At 46.8% G+C, this 19,172-nt stretch overlaps 1 long non-coding RNA gene across 1 annotated transcript; it reads right to left on the reverse strand.

Moving 5' to 3' along the window:
* Positions 1–1,773: 1,773 nt before the first annotated feature.
* On the reverse strand, positions 1,774–6,288 carry LOC110341038. Its single transcript, XR_002382921.2, has 3 exons — positions 6,156–6,288; positions 5,462–5,699; positions 1,774–4,879 (listed from the first exon to the last, which is right to left on the reverse strand). It is a non-coding gene; the product is annotated as an uncharacterized LOC110341038 (long non-coding RNA).
* Positions 6,289–19,172: the final 12,884 nt, after the last annotated feature.

Below are 19,172 nucleotides of genomic sequence, written 5' to 3' on the forward strand. Positions count from 1 at the left end.
CTAAATGGCAACTTTGTTTTTTGTTTTTCGAGACAGGGTTTCTCTGTGGCTTTGGAGGCTGTCCTGGAACTAGCTCTTGTAGAGCAGGCTGGTCTCAAACTCACAGAGGTCCGCCAGCCTCTGCCTCCCAAGTGCTGGGATTAAAGGTGTGCACCACTACCACCGCCGGCTCTAAATGGCAACTTTTATCACTGGCTTAATTTACCCTTATGATGTTGGTAAAGGAAACAGAACTGTAGATGTTAATGTTCTTTTTGTTTAGTTTTAAAATAGGAAAGTCTGCTGGGTGGTGGTGGCGGCGGCGCACGCCTTTAATCCCAGCACTCGGGAGGCAGAGGCAGGCAGATCTCTGAGTTCGAGGCCTCCAAAACAATACAGAGAAACCCTGTCTCGTAAAAAACCAAATAAATAAATAAAAATAAAATAGGAAAATCCAGGCTGGAGGGTGGGCACGGGTTATGGGCACACACTGCCCCCGCAGAGAACATGAGTTTGGTTCCCAGCACTCAGAGTGGCTCACAGCTGCCTGCGACTCCAGCTTCAAGGGATCTATGCCCTCTTCGGGTCTCCCCAGACATTCTCACATATATCACACAGACACATAAATGAAAAATGTCTTTTTAATCTCTTAATAATAAATGAAAATTAAATACCTTTCCAGTCTTAGGATAAATCTCCTATAATGAGATGTAAACTCCTGGAACTTCCCACTCTGCAGGCAAGGCCTGACCCTTGACTCTCAGATTCCATTGCCAACTGAGTCGGGGCCAGAGGGTGGTGGAAAAGGCTGGCACTGTTTCCTAGAGAATCAGATGCCCTTCTTTCATCATCTTTATTTGATCGTGGATGGAAGCAGCCCATGCTCACCATGAGTTTCTTCTAGACAAAACGTCAAAAGCTGTTAAAAGTCCAAAATCACACCTGCAAAGCAAAAGATTCTTCAGGAAAAGTTGCTTTGAACGTGTGTGCATTTTACCCTCAGCCTCTGGATGCCTGCAGGCAAGCCGTACAAATGCCGGAAATATAAGAAAGTGTTATATCCTGAATCTGGGTGTCAGTGAAGAGGCCTAGGGAATCTATTGAGCCTTGGGCAGCAGATCAGTACCCATCCCAAGTATACACACGGACTTTGGACTCCCATAGAACAATGTGAGGTGCACTCTCACCCTGAACTCTTGGGGAAGGGTCTAGGCCCTGCCCTATATGAAACGACAGACTATGCACACCCCCATGGAGGGCCTCACCCTCCCTGGGGAAATGAGGGGGATAACGGGGGTGGGGGGGTGGGGGGAGGGCACGGGAGGAAGGGAGGGAATGGGAGAGGGACCTGGAACTGACTTGTGAAGCAACCTCGTTTCTTATCTAAATTTAAACTGGAAAATAAAATTTAAAAAAAAAAAGTGTTATATGATTAAAGCAAGGAAATAATTTCTCATTAAGAGAAAGAACTTAGTCAGAGGTGGTGGTGCACACCTTTAATCCCAGCACTTGGGAGGCAGAGGCAGGTGGATGGAGTCCCAGGACAGCTGATACTACATAGAGAAGCCCTGTCTTGAAAAACCAAAAAACCAGAAGAGAGAGAAGGAGCTTACAACATTGTTTGCTTTAGTGGTATAGCACCAGAATGCTGAGGTTGAGTGCTACAACCTCAGAAGTATTGTCTTGGTCCTCCCAGTGTAAAGCAAATCTGCTAAGGAAGGTAGGCTTGGTGTCTGCCCACCCTCGACTGTCTTACCGCCTCATTCTGATGCGGGAGCCAAATGTGCCCTGCCCTTTGTCTCTGCTTCTTTAATCTTTTATTGTCCTTTACCAATTTCCTACATGTATTCATTGATCACAGTCATTGCAGCTTCCACCCCCACCACCTCTGGATAGCAAAAGCCAAGTGTCCAGAAGCCCATGGTGGCAGCGCGGTCGCTGCAGAACTTAGTGTGCTGGGTAAATTGTACAGTATGTACCTTCCCACAGAACTTGTCGTTTTTGCTCTTTGCTACTTCCCTGAAACACAAGGGTGCCTCCTCTGCTCAGTTTGCCTTTGTGGGTGTCGGTAATACCACAATCTCATTACTGGAACACCGAGTTGGGAATTGTACTGGACGGGTCTCTTAAGTCTAACCATCTCAGTCATTCTGTATCAGACAGCCTGTTAGCTGCTTTACCTTTTATCCAGTCAGTGAGATGGCTACTCGGAGGCCTGGCTTGACTTCCCGTGAATAGTCTGGAGCAGCCAGAGACGGCACAGCCGTGAGGAAGTAACACAGTCGGGATCCAGTAGCCACGGGAGCCGGGTGAGCAGAGCCCTTCCTTCCGGTCCTGCCAGGTACACTCCTAAGGAGCCTTTGTCAACTGGATGGAAAGAGGAAAGGTGGGTTCCAAGAGGACACGGAAGACAGAACAGCAGCAGGTCACCATACAGGTTCTTCAGGACAGGCTGCTGTCTACCTTGACATCCTTGTAGCCCACCAGTGATGCCATCCCCAGGACACCGCTGTGACATTCATTAGTCAACACTCACTGCTGGGTGTTCAAAGGCAGCTGTTGGATGTATCCAAAGAGAGAGCACAGTGTCAGGAACTCCAAAAGTACATACTGCTCTTTCCACCCTGATGCTAAACGGAGACTCTTACAGTTAACAAGTTTTACCAATGTATTCATACAAAAAACAAATTGGAATCAAAACTACAAAAGGATCTCTGAGAACCAGTAACAAAACAGACTATGTAATTTAAACTGGACAGTAAATGTAAACACATTTCTTGAAAGGTTGGATCCGTATAGCACATGAAAACATGCCCAACAACCAGTGGTAACTAAAGAAACAAAATTAAGACCACAAAAGCACGCTGCATGCCTGTTGGGTAGGTAAAGCCACTGTAGAAACCCAGCAGTATCAGGAATAATGAACGAGGAGAGCTGCCAGAACTCACAGACACTGTCCATGGACCTGCAGAATGACGCAACTTCTTACAGAGTTAAACATGCAACCCCACAGTCCTGCCACTAGGAGATGAGGATGCACTGTAGCTTTAGTTTGAATCACCAAGACCTGGAAACCACTCAGATGTGCCCCAGACAGTAGATCAAACTGCGGTATAGTCCTGCAGTGGAGCTTCCCATCATGCAGTGGACTTCTTCCCATAGTGACGATAAAGGACTCCTGATACATACAGTTGGATAGAGGTCTGGTACATTTGATGTGGCTACCTACTGTGTGCTTCCGGGTAGCATCTATAACAGGCTGGGGAGTAGGCCAGTGTTTGTATGGGGTATACTTGGGAGTTGCTTTGGGCAGTGAAATTGCTGATTGTGATTATATGATACATATGAAATTTCATCTGTGTGTCTAAAAGTGCCTTACTACAGATAAGTCTTGTCTGGTGTGGTAGCATATGCCTGTAATCCCAGCAGAGGACTGAATTTCCAGCCCAGGCCACATAGCAAGACCCTGCCAATAGATAGTTTTAAAGGGAGAGAGGAACATGTTTTCAGCCTACTTGGTTTAATTTGTGTGGAGAGAAAGAGACACTGGGGAGTTAGCCTCGGGCCTGTACACACTGGTCATACTACAGAGCCCCCAGTATCCCGACAGGTCTTGAGCTTTAGAGCCTCTTACTTCAGCCTCCTGAGCAGCCAGGATTGTAGGCCTATACCACAAGGCTCTGGTCAAACTGACTTTTTTCAAAATTAAATGGAGTGAAACAAATGCCCGTTAACAGGGAAGGTTAAGTCACTAGTCTATGTAATGGAATGTCTACAGCAGTTTAAAAGAAGGTGGTATGTTGTTGTGAACTGACAGAATTTCCTGTGCTTAAGTGGAATGATCCTGTTTCAGAACATTGTTAAGAGCCTAGGTTTGGCTCCCAGCACCTGTAGTGATTCATGACTATCCATAACCCCAATTCCAAAGGATCTGATGTAGTGCCTTCTGACCACACGTGGTACACATGCATGTGCAAGGAAAAGACAAAACACTCATACACATAAAAAGTAAAGAGGAAATTTTAGCATGTTAACTGTGGGTGATTGAAATTCTGCATAATGTAAATGTAAATAGGATAAACTTTAAAACGCTTTGTAAGATGCTGGTTACAATAATAAAAATAAAACTATTTTCATTGTGAGCGTAGATGTTTGTAAACCCAAGAAACTGCAGAGTAAACATACCTACCTTACCCTACTGCCTGTGGGGGAGACAGGAGCATAAGGCAAATGGTGCTTCTCTCACTAGTCCTTACATTGAAACTATATTCCCTGTGTGTATGTGCATGAGTCTCCAAGCTCAAAGGGAGAGTGTGCTGCTGACAAAGTCGATTAGCGTAAGGCTGTTCCAAGAAATGCTTGGGGTTCCATTTCTCCCCACCTGGGCTTTACAGTTAGAAGATACCTCATCCTGCCATCGAGCGAGAACATCTTCTATAGTACTGAGTGTTTATTGAGGGGAAGGTAAGAAAATAAGAGACACAGAGATAGAGTAGTCGGGGTGATGGACGGACAGAAAAGGTCCTGTCTGCCCTCCAGAAGAACAGTGGGAAAGAACAGAAGTAGGTGAATCTTTTAAAGAGTTACGGTATACATACACCTGGGATACTCATGGTTCACTGGACATTTAGTAAGTTTCACACACATGTCCTGAGCTCCACGTAAGACAGTGTTGCCGCTCTGAACTGGTTTGCCGTTGTCTTGGTATATTTCCTAGAGTTAGTATTGATGAATTCCACCCTTTCCAAAGGGCATAGCATCAAGTCCGTTTGAAGAACAGCCACAAAAGACCAGCGCTGGAGTGAAGCATTTATGTGATGCATTGGTCATTGACAGGAGAAATCCAGCTCTGCCTTGATTTGCTGGGTGTTTGATTCGTTTCCGTGCAAACAGGAAGCCACTGAAGTAAGAGAGGAAAACAAACACTAGAGTAGAGTTAGAGAGTGACTGAGACACGGGGGGGGGGGAGGAAGTAATCCCGTGCAAACAAACAGGAAGCCACTGAAGAACACTCACAAGCACTGGAGTAGAGTTAGAGAGTCACCGAGACAAGGGGGGGGGATGCTGAGACACTGGGGGGTGGGGATGAGGGAAAGGGGCTGTTTCTAAGCATTAGACAGTAAAACAGTGTCTTAACAGACATGGCAACACACAATCGTCGTTTGCAGCATTCAGGATGCAGAAGCAGGCGGATCTCTGATTTAGAGGTAGGCCTGGTCTACATAGCAAGTTTCATACTAGCTAAGGCTGCATAATGAGATCCTGTTAGAAAGGAAGTTGGGGTGTGACCTGCATGGGCAGCAGTGTCTTGGTCATGAAGCTAACAGGCTAAGGCTTGAACTCAAAAGCTTTGACAATTGCCATCCCACAGCATCCCCACTCCAGTTTCTGGCCTTTGGAACCTAGGAAGGTCTCAGAGTGGCTACAAGAGGTCTTTCCAGATCCAGTGTAGCTGTGGAGGGACGGGGGAGGCATTACTCACCGGGCTTTCTATCCTGCTCAAAGGGAAAGCTTCAGTACTCTCAGACAGCGTTGGCAGGTGGAACCTTAACAGCGTCAAACAGCCAGCTCTGAGATCACACTCTGTTAGCCACCCACGCAGATCCGTCGGAAAGCCGAGCGAGCCTTGGCTTGCAAGCTTAATGAGTTGAAGTGAAACACTCCCACGTGTGAGTTCAAGTTGCACATGCTTGTGTTGCAGATGTATGCCAGGGCAGGGACTGCAAAGAAAACCACGATAGCTTTGTTCACTCATTGAGACACGTTCTTGTTGTACTGCCCAGGTAGCCCTAAACGTCCAGACTCATGTCAAACTCCTGCCTCAAGCTCCTGTACGTGGCGACAGACTACAGGCGGGAGTGTTTGAGTTGAACCTAGGGCTTCATACATCCTAAGTGTGCATTTTACCGCAGGTCTACATTCCCTGCCCACAGTATGATATACACCAGAAAAGAAACCAGGACACTCCAGGCAAGCCAGGCCCCACCTCTCACCCACCTGGGCATGGCAGGTGTATGTGTACCGTAACTCCTTAAAAGAAAAGATCCACCCGCTTCTGTTCTCTTTCCCACTGTTCCTCTGGAGGGCAGACAGGACCTTTCCTGTCCGTCGTTGTCATTGTCCCCCCTTCCCCCTCACGCCTTTCTGTCCTGTCTCTGTGTCTCTTATTTTCTTACCTTCCCCTCTATAAAACTTTCACTATCAGTCACATCTACAAGTCTCTGTTTCCCATCTGCCACAGTCCATCACCAGGGGACCTGCCACCTTTGGTCCTAATCCGCTGCTTTATTTCTAACAAGCTCCAAGCCAACACCCATCTATACTGAATGTTTACCGTGTCACCGTTGCGAGACACAGAAGATGGAGAGGCTCTAGTTTGAAGGAAGTGGCTGGGTGGAAGCTGACAAAAGGTTTCCTTTTGCTATGGGGGAAGCTGACAAAAGGTTTCCTTTGTGCTGTGGGCAGCCCTTACAAACAAAGCCCTTAGGGGCTTGTGACCGTTTGAGAGGGTTAGTTGATTGTCATGGTGGAAGCCTGGCAGCACTCAGGCTGAGCACTGCACCCTGATCTCTGCCACGTGGGAGAGAGAGCTGGGCTAGCCTGGGCCCACCTTGACTGAAACACTTCCTCCAACAAGGCCATTTCTCCTAATCCTTTTCATAGTCCACTCCCTGGTGACCACGCAAGCATTCAAGTACGTGAGCCTGAAACCAGGCAGTAGTGACGCAAACACCTTTAGTCCTACCACTTGGGAAGCAGAGGCAGGTGGATTTCTGAGTTCGAGACCAGCCTGGTCTACAAGAGCTAGTTCCAGGGCAGGTTCCAAAGCTACACAGAGAAAGCCTGTCTTGAAAAACAAGCAAAAATGAGCCTGTAGGGGCCGTTCTTATTCAGACCTCCACAGGGAGGTTAATGAAGTTAGGTTCTAATGTCCTAGTTTTATGACGTTCAAACCTGGTCTAGAGACGGCTTCGCTATATGCTCTCAACCACACTGCCCATGGCAGAGACCCTGCTCTACATGTCTGCATCCCGCTGAGATGAGAAGGCAGGAGCTGGGCGTGAGTTTGCTCCCACGTGGCTTTGTGTCACATGTCCCCTCCTGTAAGTCCACCTGCTTCTGCACCACTTCATGTGTGCCTCTAAATGTTTGTCTCTGACACAGTAGTTTCTTGGTCCCATCCTGCTCAAGTATCTTTCAGGTTTTGCTTGTATTTTGAAGGGTGGGAGAAGAGAGGAAAAGTAAAGTTCCATCAAAAGTATTCATCACAGAAGTGTGGTGGGCATGATTTAATCCCAGCACCCAGTAAGCGGAGTAATGTGGATCTTTGTGAGTTACATGACAGCCAGAGCCACATAGTGAGACCCTGTCTCACTTAAAAAAGGGTGGGAAAGACTGGCCACCCTCTGGGTCCACATGGTCTTTGCTGTTTCCTGCTTCTGTAGATACTCGGCTGCATCCTGCTCTCTGCAGATTGGCCTCCTTGACGACACATGACTTACGTTCTGGCACAACTCTGAGTGTGCAGGATCCCGATTTGGATGGAGATTTATATAATTAAAATTTTTATTTTTTATTTATTTATTTATTTATTGGGTTTTTCCGAGGCAGGGTATCTCTATATTGTTTTAGAGGCTGTCCTGGAACTCGCTCTGTAGACCAGGCTGGCCAGAACTCAGAGATCTGATTGCCTCTGCCTCCTGAGTGCTGGAATTAAAGGCCTGCACCACCAACGCCCAGCAAAATTTATTTTGTATGTGGGAATTTTGCTGGTATGTATGTATGTATGTATGTATGTATGTATGTATGTATGTGTACCACTTATGTGCAGTCTGTTCCCATAGAAACCAAATGATGGTGCCAGAGCCTCTGGAACTGGAGCTAACAGATGGTTGTGAGGGATGAGAAGTGAATTCGGGTCCCCTAGAAGAGCAGTTTCAGTTAGGAAACCACTGAGCCATCTCTCCAGCTCCAACTTTTTTGAGGTTGGTTGCTTGGTTGCTTGGGGGAGGGCGGGAGCTTGTTTTGCTTTGTTTTAGTTTCTCAGTAGCTATGGAGCCAGTCCTGAAACTCACTCTGTAGACCAGGCTGGCCTCTAACTCTGCCTCCCGAGTGCTGGAATTAAAGGTGTGCATCACCACTGCCTGGCTGGTTTGCTTTTTTGTTTTGTTTTTTTCTTAATGCTTATATCAGGCTGTCACATAATAAATGACACAGAGACAGATACTGGGGTTCAGGCTAAAGATCAGGGAAGCAAAGCAGTGTGGCTGGAGAAGGAATGTCTCTCTGAAAACTTAGTTCTGTCTTGTACACTTCCCTAATGCTGGGATTAAAGGTGTGAGCTATAATTCTCTCTTAGGCTGATTCACTCTTGTATAGATCTGGGTGGTCTTGAATTCACAGAGATCTGTCTACCTCATAATTCTGCGTCCTAGGATTAAAGGTGTCTACCTGGTTTCTAAGGCTTGTGGCTATCTTTGCTTTTCTGAACCCTCAGTCAAGCTCTAATAAATCATAAATAATATATAACTGCATCAAGCCTTCACATATTCTAATCACACACTCCACTTTACCTGGTTTTCAGCCCAGCCAACTGCCCCTTGTTCTGAAACCCACCTCCAAATCTTCTAGATCAGTGGTTCTGAGGCCTGAATTGCACAACTAGAGAGAATATTGAGGAAGATTCACTAGCCAATAGTGGTGGACTTAGGAGGAAAACGGCCATTACAGTTCTAAAATCCCTGTGACCCCTTTGTAAAGAACAGAATACAAGGTCTGGAGAACTGTGGCTTACATGGTAAACTATATGAAGTTAAGTCATATGGCAGACTTAACTGCTTGTGTGCATAATAAGGAAAGAAGCTAGGCATGCTGGTGTGGGCCTGTAATCTCAGCAATCAGGAGGCTGAAGGCAAGAGAATCTCATGACTGAGGCCAGCCTGAGTGACATAGACTGTCTCCAAACAAACAAACAAACAAAAAACTGGTTTTGCACGCCTTTAATCCCAGCAAATCTCTTGAGTTTGAGGCCAACCTGGTCTACAGAACAAGTTCTAGAACAGCCAGGGCTCTACAGAGATACCCTGTCTCAATACCTCCCTCCTCCCAAAAAATAGGACCTAAATTGCAGTAGGAACAGCAGTTACCAGTGACACGGTTGTTAACCACAATTTAGAAGTCTCTGACCCCATTTCGGGCAGGTGACCCTTGTACTCACATGTTGCTAGTATGCCCTAACAAAGCATTGTCAGAATGTGAGAGCCCTCTCTGTCTCATTCTGCAGACACAGGACGAGTCTTTTCAGTGGAGCACAGGTGTGGAGATGTCTTGTTTGGCTCTAACAAGCCTTGCCTAACAATCAGAGTGCAAAGCTATCTACTAGTTAACATTAGAGGCCAGGCTGCTGTGGCACACACCTCTGATCCTTTAATCCCAGCACGGGAATGGAGGAAACAGGAAGTGTTAGGTTGGGCAAAGAGAGGAATATAAGGTGGGCAGAGACAGGAGCTAGCCCTTTCGGTCTGAGGATTTCATAGAGATAAGAACTCTAGTGGCCGACTGCTCTGCTTCTCTGATCTTTCAGCTTTCACCCCAATATCTGACTCCAGAATTTTATTATTATGATCAATTAGAATTCGTACTACACACAGGTACCCTTGGTACCATGGACCCCTCAGTCCCTGGATTCCCTGAACCTGCTCAGCAGAATCCTGGTGGGAGATGAGGGCAAATACAGTGTACTAACCCTACTGAGACACATCCCTGGGGACGAGCCCCCTCCTCCATATCCTCAAAGGTTCCACAATTATGATGACCAGCCAAGACACGAGACATCTATTGCCAACTAAAACACTTAATGTCATTTGGTGGAGGTTTTCCTGGTCATGGACAGCTCAGGAAATCTCAACAAAGAAACTCAGTGGCACCCACCTCCACATCCCGGGGAACTCAAGAAGGAACCAACACTCAGTGCGAACCTTGACACCTTAGCAGACCTCCCTTTCTCTCCTGGAACCAAAGATGACTCACCTTTGGTCCAGCCAGCACTCAGGAGGCAGAGGCAGGTGGATCTCCTGAGTTCAAGGTCAGCCTTGTCTACAGAGCAAGTTCCAGGACGGCCAGGACTACACAGAGAAATCCTTTATTGAAAAACCAAACCAAAAAAAGAAAAGAAAGGAGACAAGTGTTCTTGGGCTTCACCATGAAGTTGCAACCTGATAGCCTGTCATAATTTGAAAATAAATAATTTAATTCAGCCTGGCCTAGCAACATTGATGACTTTGGAGTGTGTTGTTTACCTTGTGTTGGGGTGGCTGCCTGGATCCCACCATTCCATATCAAATTGCATGTCACTGGCCAGGGAACAGATCCAAATTCAAAACTCACAGTACAGTTTCTGCAGAGTGTGAAGCGCTTTCACACCCTCCTAACATCAAAACATTGAGTCGAGCCTGTTCTCAGTACTGCCTGAAGGAGAGAGAAGGAGTGGAGGAGTTTGGCTCAGTGCCTGCCACAGAGTGGACAGCCAGGAAATGCTCAGTATGAAACCTGCTTTCCGAGCTAGGTAACCTGCAGTCACAGTTCACTTTAGTCTCTTCACAGGAAATGGTTGACGACCACAGAAACATACGCATACATAAAACACAATTAAAAAAAAAATAGAAGGGTGTTTGATGCCGAGTCCTTACCAAGTGTGCACCTTAGAGAAGTCTTCTCTGAACTGATGAGGCCTACAAGGAACTGGGGACATTTGTTTTGCTACAACAATCTGTATTCTGGTCTACTCAGCCTTTGTGATAAAGCACCATAAAATGAGTGGGCCTATAAGCAGAAATCTGGGCTTGTGGTATGGTTTGCCAGGTAAAGGCATTTACCACCAAACCTGAAAACTGAGTTCCATCTCAGGGTCCTACATGGTGAGAGGACCAGCTCCCGAAAGTTTGTCGTCTGTCCTGCACACATGTGTCATTGGCATGCACCCACCCACATACAAACGAAACTGTGTAAGTAAATGGGTGTAATTTCAAATGGAGGCCTGAAGTCCGTGACCAGGGCTTCCCTGTCACAGGTTCTGGTGAGGGTCTTCTGGTCTCTAGCTATCATTGCTTAGGGGAAAGAAGGAAAGACGTTATCTGGAGTCCAGTTCACGAAGGGCACTCACTATACTGATCCTGAGGGCTGCAACCCCATGACCTCATCTTCCAAAGCCCCTCCTAACATCACCATGCAGGCGAGGACTTCAACATAAGTTCCAGGGCTACTTAGACATTCACTCCGTCAGCCGTGAAGAAGTGTCACGTGTGACTCCATACTTGTTCTCTTTAGAGATGAACAAACCTTATTTTGAAAACAACTGTTTGCTGCCTTCAATAATCCTCAGCTGAAATGACTGCACAGCTCTGTTATTTTTTTTTTCTAAGTGGAAGCTACACCTACACAGGATCTACTTTTGGGCCTGGAAGAGGGTGGTTAATGCCACAGCTCATGAAGACTGACTTGCCAGTTTAATTTAAGTTGGGTTGAAGAGCAATCCTAGCAGGGGAGTTAAAACACTGACCTTGAGCTTTGGTGGTGAGACAATAGCCACGTGGTTGGCGAGCTGTAGGTAGGCTGGGGGCCACCTTTCAGAGGACATCTGGAAGCTGTGTCTGACCCTTGGCAGCTTCACCTGGGCCTTCTGGCACCTGCACTGCCTCTCTCTTGACTTCAGGAAGACTTGGTGGGTAAAGAGAGTACTCTAGATTACAACCAGGAGAGGAGCGGTGTGCTGGACCAGCCAAAACCAGTTTAAAATAGGTCAGGTCCATTTAAGAGCAAATAAAAAGATCCAAAAGAAATTAGGCCAAAAATAGACCAATTTAATGATTATTGTAAACATAACTCCTAATCACACTACTTCTGTTTGATCATATATAAATAACGCAAACCATACTGAGTCTTGCAAATTAAGATTATAGGAATGGAGAGATGCCTCGTCAGTTGAGAGCATATACTGCTCCTCCAAAGGACCAGAGCTGAGTTTGAAACACCCACATTGGGTGTCTTGTATCTGCCTGTAAGTCCACCTCCAGGAGCTCCAGCTCCATCCTCGGGCCCCCAAGAGCACTAGCACCTACACATACACATAAATAAAAAAATAAAAATACAATTTTTTTTATTTTGGGGGGGGGTTTCGAGACAAGGTTTCTCTGTGACTTTGGAGGCTGTCCTGGAACTCGCTCTGTAGACCAGGCCGGCCTCGAACTCACAGAGATCCTCCTGCCTCTGCTCCCTCCCCCCCTCCGCTGGGATTAAAGGCGTGTGCCACCACCGCCCGGCAATTCTTTTTTTAAAAAATAGAATATATTGATCCCAGCACTTGGGAGGCAGAGGCAGGCGGATCTCTGTGAGTTCGAGGCCAGCCTGGTCTACCGAGCAAGTTCCAAGACAGCCTCCAAAACAATACAGAGAAACCCTGTCTCGAAAAACCAAAAAAAAAAAAAAAAAGAATGTATTGGAGCTGGAGAGACATTTCAGTGAGCACTAGCTGTTCTTACAGAGAACCTGGATTCAGTTCCCAGCAAACACATGGCATCTCACAACCATTTGTAACTCCAGTTGCAGGGGATCTAATGCTCCAGGACACCAGACATGCGTGTGATGCACAGACATGCATATGTACATAACTACATACATACATACATATACATACATACATACATACATACAGTCAAGACACTCATACACCAATATAAATAATAAAAAATATTTAAAAGCATATGTATCTGGGTGGGTGAGGTAGCACACACCTTTAATCCCAGCACTTGGGAGGCAGAGGCAGGTGTATCTCTCAGTTCATGGTCTGCCTGGTCTATAGAGTGAGTTCCAGGACAGCCACGACTATGTAGAGAAACCAAGTCTCAAAGGGAATAAAGAATGCATATCTTAAAAGTAGAAGTAGTTTTGGGTGGAGGGACCACTGAGGGGAGAGAATTAGGGGTGAGGGAGGGTAGTGGTGGGCAAGTACAAGCAACGTACAATGATGTGCATACATTAAAATGCCATAGAAAATGGTTTGAAAAAAATAAGCCTCTCAGAAAGCTGAGTCAGAAGGGATATGATTTCAAGGCCAGCATGGGCTAAATGTCGAGGCTGGGGATGTGGCTTGGTTGTTAGAGTGCTTGTCTAACACGTAACAACAATTCCTGTATTTGATCTCGAGTAAACATGGCAGTCTGGCCTGTAATCCTAGCACTTGGGAAGTGGAGGGTCAGCCCAGCCATCCTCTGTATACAAGGGTTCAGGGTCAGCCCAGCCATCCTCTGTATACAAGGGCTCAGGGTCAGCCCAGCCATCCTCTGTATACAAGGGCTCAGGGTCAGCCTAGCCATCCTCTGTATACAAGGGTTCAGGGCCAGCCCAGTCATCCTCTGTATACAAGGGTTCAGGGTCAGCCCAGGTTACTTGAGACTCTGTCTCTAAGGAAGACGGAGGGGTGTGTATCTATTTAGTCCATTTTTTATTTCCACAACAAAGTACCTAATGTCCAGTAATTTGTGAGTAATAGAAATTTGCTTCTCGGAATTGGAGACTTGCTGTACAAGATCATCAGCAGAATTGATGTCTGGCAAGGACTTCTCTCTCTTCAGGATGGCACCTTCTTGGTATCCTCACATGGCACCAGACTAGAAGATCAGAAACAGTCTAAACTGGTTCCTTTCTGCCCTCTGCCCTTCTAACAGTCACTTCCCAAAAGCCCCCACTTCTTACAGGCACTGATGTGGGAGTCAGGTTTGAACTTGGAAGGAAGAACGTATCCAAACCATTGCAATGCTCATTATACGAAACAAGCATGGTAAAGACAACAAAAATCATCCATTGCATCTTTTCATAAGGATTAGCCTCTTGGGGGCTGGAGACATGGCTCAGTGGTTAAGAGCACTGGCTGCTCTTCCAGAGGACCCAGGTTCAATTCCCAGCACCTACGTGGTAGCTAACAGCCATTTGTCATGTGTAACTCCAGACCAGAGTTTTTGACACCCTCTTCTAGTCTCTGGAGGACCTGAACTCACCATGTGCACCCAACCCCCCACACACACACACAAACTGTGTTTAAAATAAATATTATAAAAAACACAAGACAGGCAGTGGTGGCACACATCTTTAATCCCAGCACTCAGGAGGCAGAGGCAGGCCGATCTCTGAGTTCAGGGCCACCCCTGTCTGCAGAGGGAGTTCTGGGACAGCCAAGACTGCACTGAAAAAATCCTGTCCCCAAAAACCAAAAAGGAAGGAAGGGAGGGGGATGGAAGGGAGGAAAAAGAAAGAAGAAAGAAAAGGAAAGAAGGAAGGAAGGAAAGAAGGAAGAGAAACCCAGTTCCTCCCAGAATTTCACAGCAGGCTTGTGAGCAGTCAGAGATCTAGCTCCTGATAAAAGCGAGTAGAACTGTTTAGCTCTGCACAACCATCTCCTGCTCACAGCCAGTGCTCACTTCTAAAAGGGCACAAACAATAGCACAGGGAAATCCGTGCAAAACTTTCCACCATGGCATTATATAAAGCAAAGCAGAATGAAACCAAACTGAGTCTGGAGACACTCTAGTGTCTGTCAACAGGGAACTCTGAGATAAGTCGTGGTGCATCTGCACCCGATAAAAAGAGGGGACTAGGAAGAGGCTCAGTGTATAAAGCCCTTGGCCCCCAGCTTGCCCACCCCATCCCTGGGGCACTCTGGAACTCCCATTGGTCAGAGATTGACTTCGTCAATCCTAATCCCCTTCTTTCTTTCTTTCTTTCTTTCTTTTTTTTTTTTTTTTTTGGTTTTTTCGAGACAGGGTTTCTCTGTGGCTTTGGAGGCTGTCCTGGAACTCACTCTATAGACCAGGCTGGCCTCGAACTCACAGAGATCCTCCTGCCTCTGCCTCCCGAGTGCTGGGATTAAAGGCGTGCGCCACCAACGCCCGGCTCTAATCCCCTTCTTTCAATTTTCCCCTTTGTCTTTTAAAATTTTATGTTTTAATCCTTTCCCCTAAAAATTTCTAATTAAATATTTTCATTTCCAGGCAGCATTCTTGTTCTTTTGTTTTCCCTGTTTCTAGATGCCCTGCCTCTGTGGATCTCTCTGACAATGCTAATTAGAGGCCGTTGTTTCCTTCTGTCCCCCGAATGTCTACTTTCTATCTGTGCATCTCCGTCCTTGTCTTTTGTGCTAAAGGCTTTGTTGATGATTCCTGCCCATTCATTCACAATTTTTTGTCAACAAGGAAATGAGGTGTTTAATGAGGAGTCTGTCTAGGGGGAAGGATTTGTCATCAACAGACTTTGCCTTGGGGTCAACAGCGGGAACCTGGCCATGGTTCTGGGGATGCTGAAATGCCAGCATATGGAGGACCTAAATTTGAGACATCACACATCTCCACTGCCCTGATTTTCCCCCCGAGAGTTGACTCGACTTTTATAAACAGAAAACCGTTACTGCCATGTTTTATATTGTTTGGCCTGAAGATAAACACCTGACTGAAGCCACCTTTGTATGTCACTGTTGTGCCACATCCACTTAGGGGCCACCGGAGTGGGGTTGGGGCTGTGACTACTATGCATACAGCATCCCAGCGATACAGTTAGCAGACAGGTTGGTCACCTCACAACTTGCCAGGGGGCACTGCTCACTCTGCAGTCCAAAGTGTTAGAGACAGTTATGCAGCCAGAGAGAAGAGGAGAGAACTTTGAAACTCTCGGGTCTCTCCAACTAAAACCATATGCTCTTAGCCCCAGAGATCAACTGCCCTGCATGGCCCTGTGTGGATGCAGTAGGCAGCATGGTACAATTTCACTCACCTCATCCCTGCCTTCAACACTCGCAGGAGGGGTTTTAGTGCTAGCTTCCATGGGGGGGGGTTGTTTATGTGACAGAGTGCACATATGTTTGTATGTATGTACCTAGCATATGACACCAACTGTCATTCCTCAGGCCCTGGCTACCTTGCTTTTCTTTTAGAGTCTCACGATGTGGGCCTGCTTGGCCTGGCCTGGAACTCACTACGAAGTCCACACTGGTCTTAAGCTCAGAGAGCTACCTGCCTCTGCTCCCTGCTCTTGCTATTTGTATCTCCCATTTGGAGTTTCCTGATTAGGCCAAGCTGGCAAAGGCCCAGGGATCTTCCTGAGTCGGCCTGCCTAGCACTAGGACTATGATCCTGCACCACCCCACCCTGCTTTGTGTGTGTGTGTGTGTGTGTGTGTGTGTGTGTGTGTGTGTGTGTGTGTGTGTAGTGTTCTGTCTGCATGTGCACCTGTGCGCCAGAAGAGGGCACCAGATCTCATTATAGATGGTTGTGAGCCATCATGTGGTTGCTGGGTATTGAACTCAGGATCTCTGGAAGAGCAGTCAATGCTCTTAACCTCTGAGCCATTTCTTCAGCCCTGCCCCCCTGCTTTTTGTTTTGTTTGGTTTGGTTTGGTTTTTCGAGGCAGGGTTTCTCTGTATTGTTTTGGAGGCTGTCCTGGAACTCGCTCTGTAGACCAGGAGGGCCTCGAACTCACAGAAATCCTCCTGCCTCTGCCTCCCGAGTGCTGGGATTAAAGGCGTGCGCCACCAACACTCGGCTGTCCACCCTGCTTTTTAACATGGCTTCCTGAGAGGGAATTCGGGCCCCAGGCTTGCATGGTAAGGACTCCATTACAAGTCATGAAAGACCCCGAATTTATAGAAATAAAATATAAGCTTAAACAGGGAGGACACCCCACTAGAGAACTTGGGAAGTGAACAAAGGACCCCATCCCAGGAACTGGCCAAACCACAGAATGGAATGTATGTTTTAGCAACCTTAATTGCAGAAGGGCTGTAAACCCACAAAAGGCCAATTCCGGGCTGCTGACCACCTGTGAAGAACTGACCAGGGCATCAGAGATGGGCAAACAAGATTTGTGGGAAACAAGGAGATGATAACCACCATTTACTTAGGGAGAGATGATTAACTCATACCAAGGTTTGAGGAATTTACAACGTGTAGGTCAGGAAGACATCTACTTCCCCTGGTCAGTAGTCATGTACCCCCCCCATCACAAGATAGGGACCCCTTCGAAAAGCTTGTGGTTTTTGTCTTTAAAAGCTGATTGTAACTGAACCTCGGGGCCAATCGGTCTAAAAGCTGACCAAGAGGCCCATCTGCAGATGCCTAATTAAAGCCTCTTGTGTGTTGCATCAATTGGCGTGTGGACTCTTGATTCTTGGGGTGACGAATCCGGCTTGGGGACTCCTCCTCAATTCAGGGTACCCCAACAGTCACATATAGAAACCATAACATCTTGATGTTGGGGCGGAGTTGCTTTGATATTAACTGGTATTGAGCTATTCTTATTCTTATTCTTCAAAAACAACAGCCAGGGCCGGGTGTTGGTGGCGCAGGCCTTTAATCCCAGCACTCGGGAGGCAGAGGCAGAAGAATCTCTGTGAGTTCGAGGCCAGCCTGGTCTAGGGAATCTGATGCCTCCTTCTGACCTCCAAGGGCACCAAGCACGCATGTAGTGTGTAACATCCATGCAGACAAAACACACACACACACATACACACACACACAATTTTTTTTGGTTTGGTTTTTCCAGACAGGGTTTCTCTGTGGCTTTGGAGGCTGTCCTGGAACTTGCTCTTGTAGACCAGACTAGTCTCGAACTCACAGAAATCCGCCTGCCTCTGCCTCCCTAGTGCTGGGATTAAAGGTGTGCGTCACCAACACCTGGCCACAAATCAATTTTAATTTAAAAAAGAGAAGATAGGGCGTGCCCCTAACACACATCTCAAGAGATTGCTTGCTAATCCTATGAGTAATTGTCCTCACAGGAACTAAGTATCTAGTATGCTTTTTTTTTTTATCTTTTCTCTTTCTGGTGTTTGTTTTGTTTTTAGAATTCACCATGTAGCCCAGGCTGACCTCAAACTCAGCAATTCTGCCTCAGCTTCCCAAGAGCTGGGATTATCCTCAAGTGGCTGCTCTGGGACAATCACAGGTACAGCTGCTCTTCACTGAACCCTCCCGAAAGGGGGATCCCAGCTGACGGGACAATCACAGTGCCCCTGCTCTTCACTGAACCCTCCCGAAAGGGAGATCCCAGCTGCCGGTTGGCTGACACCACCCTGGATTGTGACCTCCAAAACCTCACCATGATGTTTGTTGTTCTAAAACACTGCAGTTAGGGGTTACTTTGTAACAGTGGTATATAATTAATACAGTGAGTCATGGTAAACAAGATGCAAGCAATTAGCACATATTTCGAAATAAAAGCTACCTACTTTGAATTCTCTTTATTACTCATACAGATAGGTGTGTGTGTGTGTGTGTGTGTGTGTGTGTGTGTGTCTGTTTATTGGGGGTGTAGTTGCCACGGTGTGGGTGTGTGTATGCTTGTAGGTCAGGGGCAGCTTTCATTTTTCGGAATCAGTTCTCTCCCTGTAGGTTCAGGGTGTCCACTAAAGTTGTCAGGCTTGGTGGTAAGTGCCTTTGCCTGAGGAGTGACCTCATCAGCCCCAGAATTGTATGTACGTATGTATGTATGTATATGTATATGTATGTACACAGACACACACACATACGAAAGAGAGAGTGTGTGTGTGCTCACATGCACCACCACAACTATACCATGCCATACGGGTCTATGTGGAGGTCATAGGTCAACTCTCTGGAGTTCTCTCCTGTCACCTCAAGGATCTGGGAATAAACTCAGGTAAGCAGGCTTGTATGATAGCCTATATCCACCGACCCTCTCTCTGCCTCTATTCAGAAGTTTTTTTAACTTACAACATATGATTAATAGAGCCTTATTTCACCCACTACCCTACTCTGTGGATATATACCCCCACACCTATATTGCTCTGTTTATTCATAATTCCATGGGTTAGTGACTGACCATTGCTTAAGAACACACCACACACACACCTAGGGAGCAGGACAAATTGAGAGAGTGGGTTGAGCACTTTTTCTTACCACAGCAAACTACACCTAAAAACAGTCAAGAATTTGGAATCCAGCAGCGAGCACTGGACCTTCCATCTGCCATCCTCCAGGTCTTACCAGCCAACTCAGGTCTCAGTCCTGCCCCCACTCCCCCACTGGTGACCCCTGCCTCCCTGTCTGATTCTTCAAGCAGCAAAGGCGCTCCCTCTGCTGGCCTTCTAATGAAGTACATCACCCAAACTGATAGGTACCGCCCTTTTAAAG

Source organism: Mesocricetus auratus, unplaced genomic scaffold (assembly GCF_017639785.1).
Source record: "Mesocricetus auratus isolate SY011 unplaced genomic scaffold, BCM_Maur_2.0 Super-Scaffold_2245, whole genome shotgun sequence".
Classification (NCBI taxonomy): domain Eukaryota; kingdom Metazoa; phylum Chordata; class Mammalia; order Rodentia; family Cricetidae; genus Mesocricetus; species Mesocricetus auratus.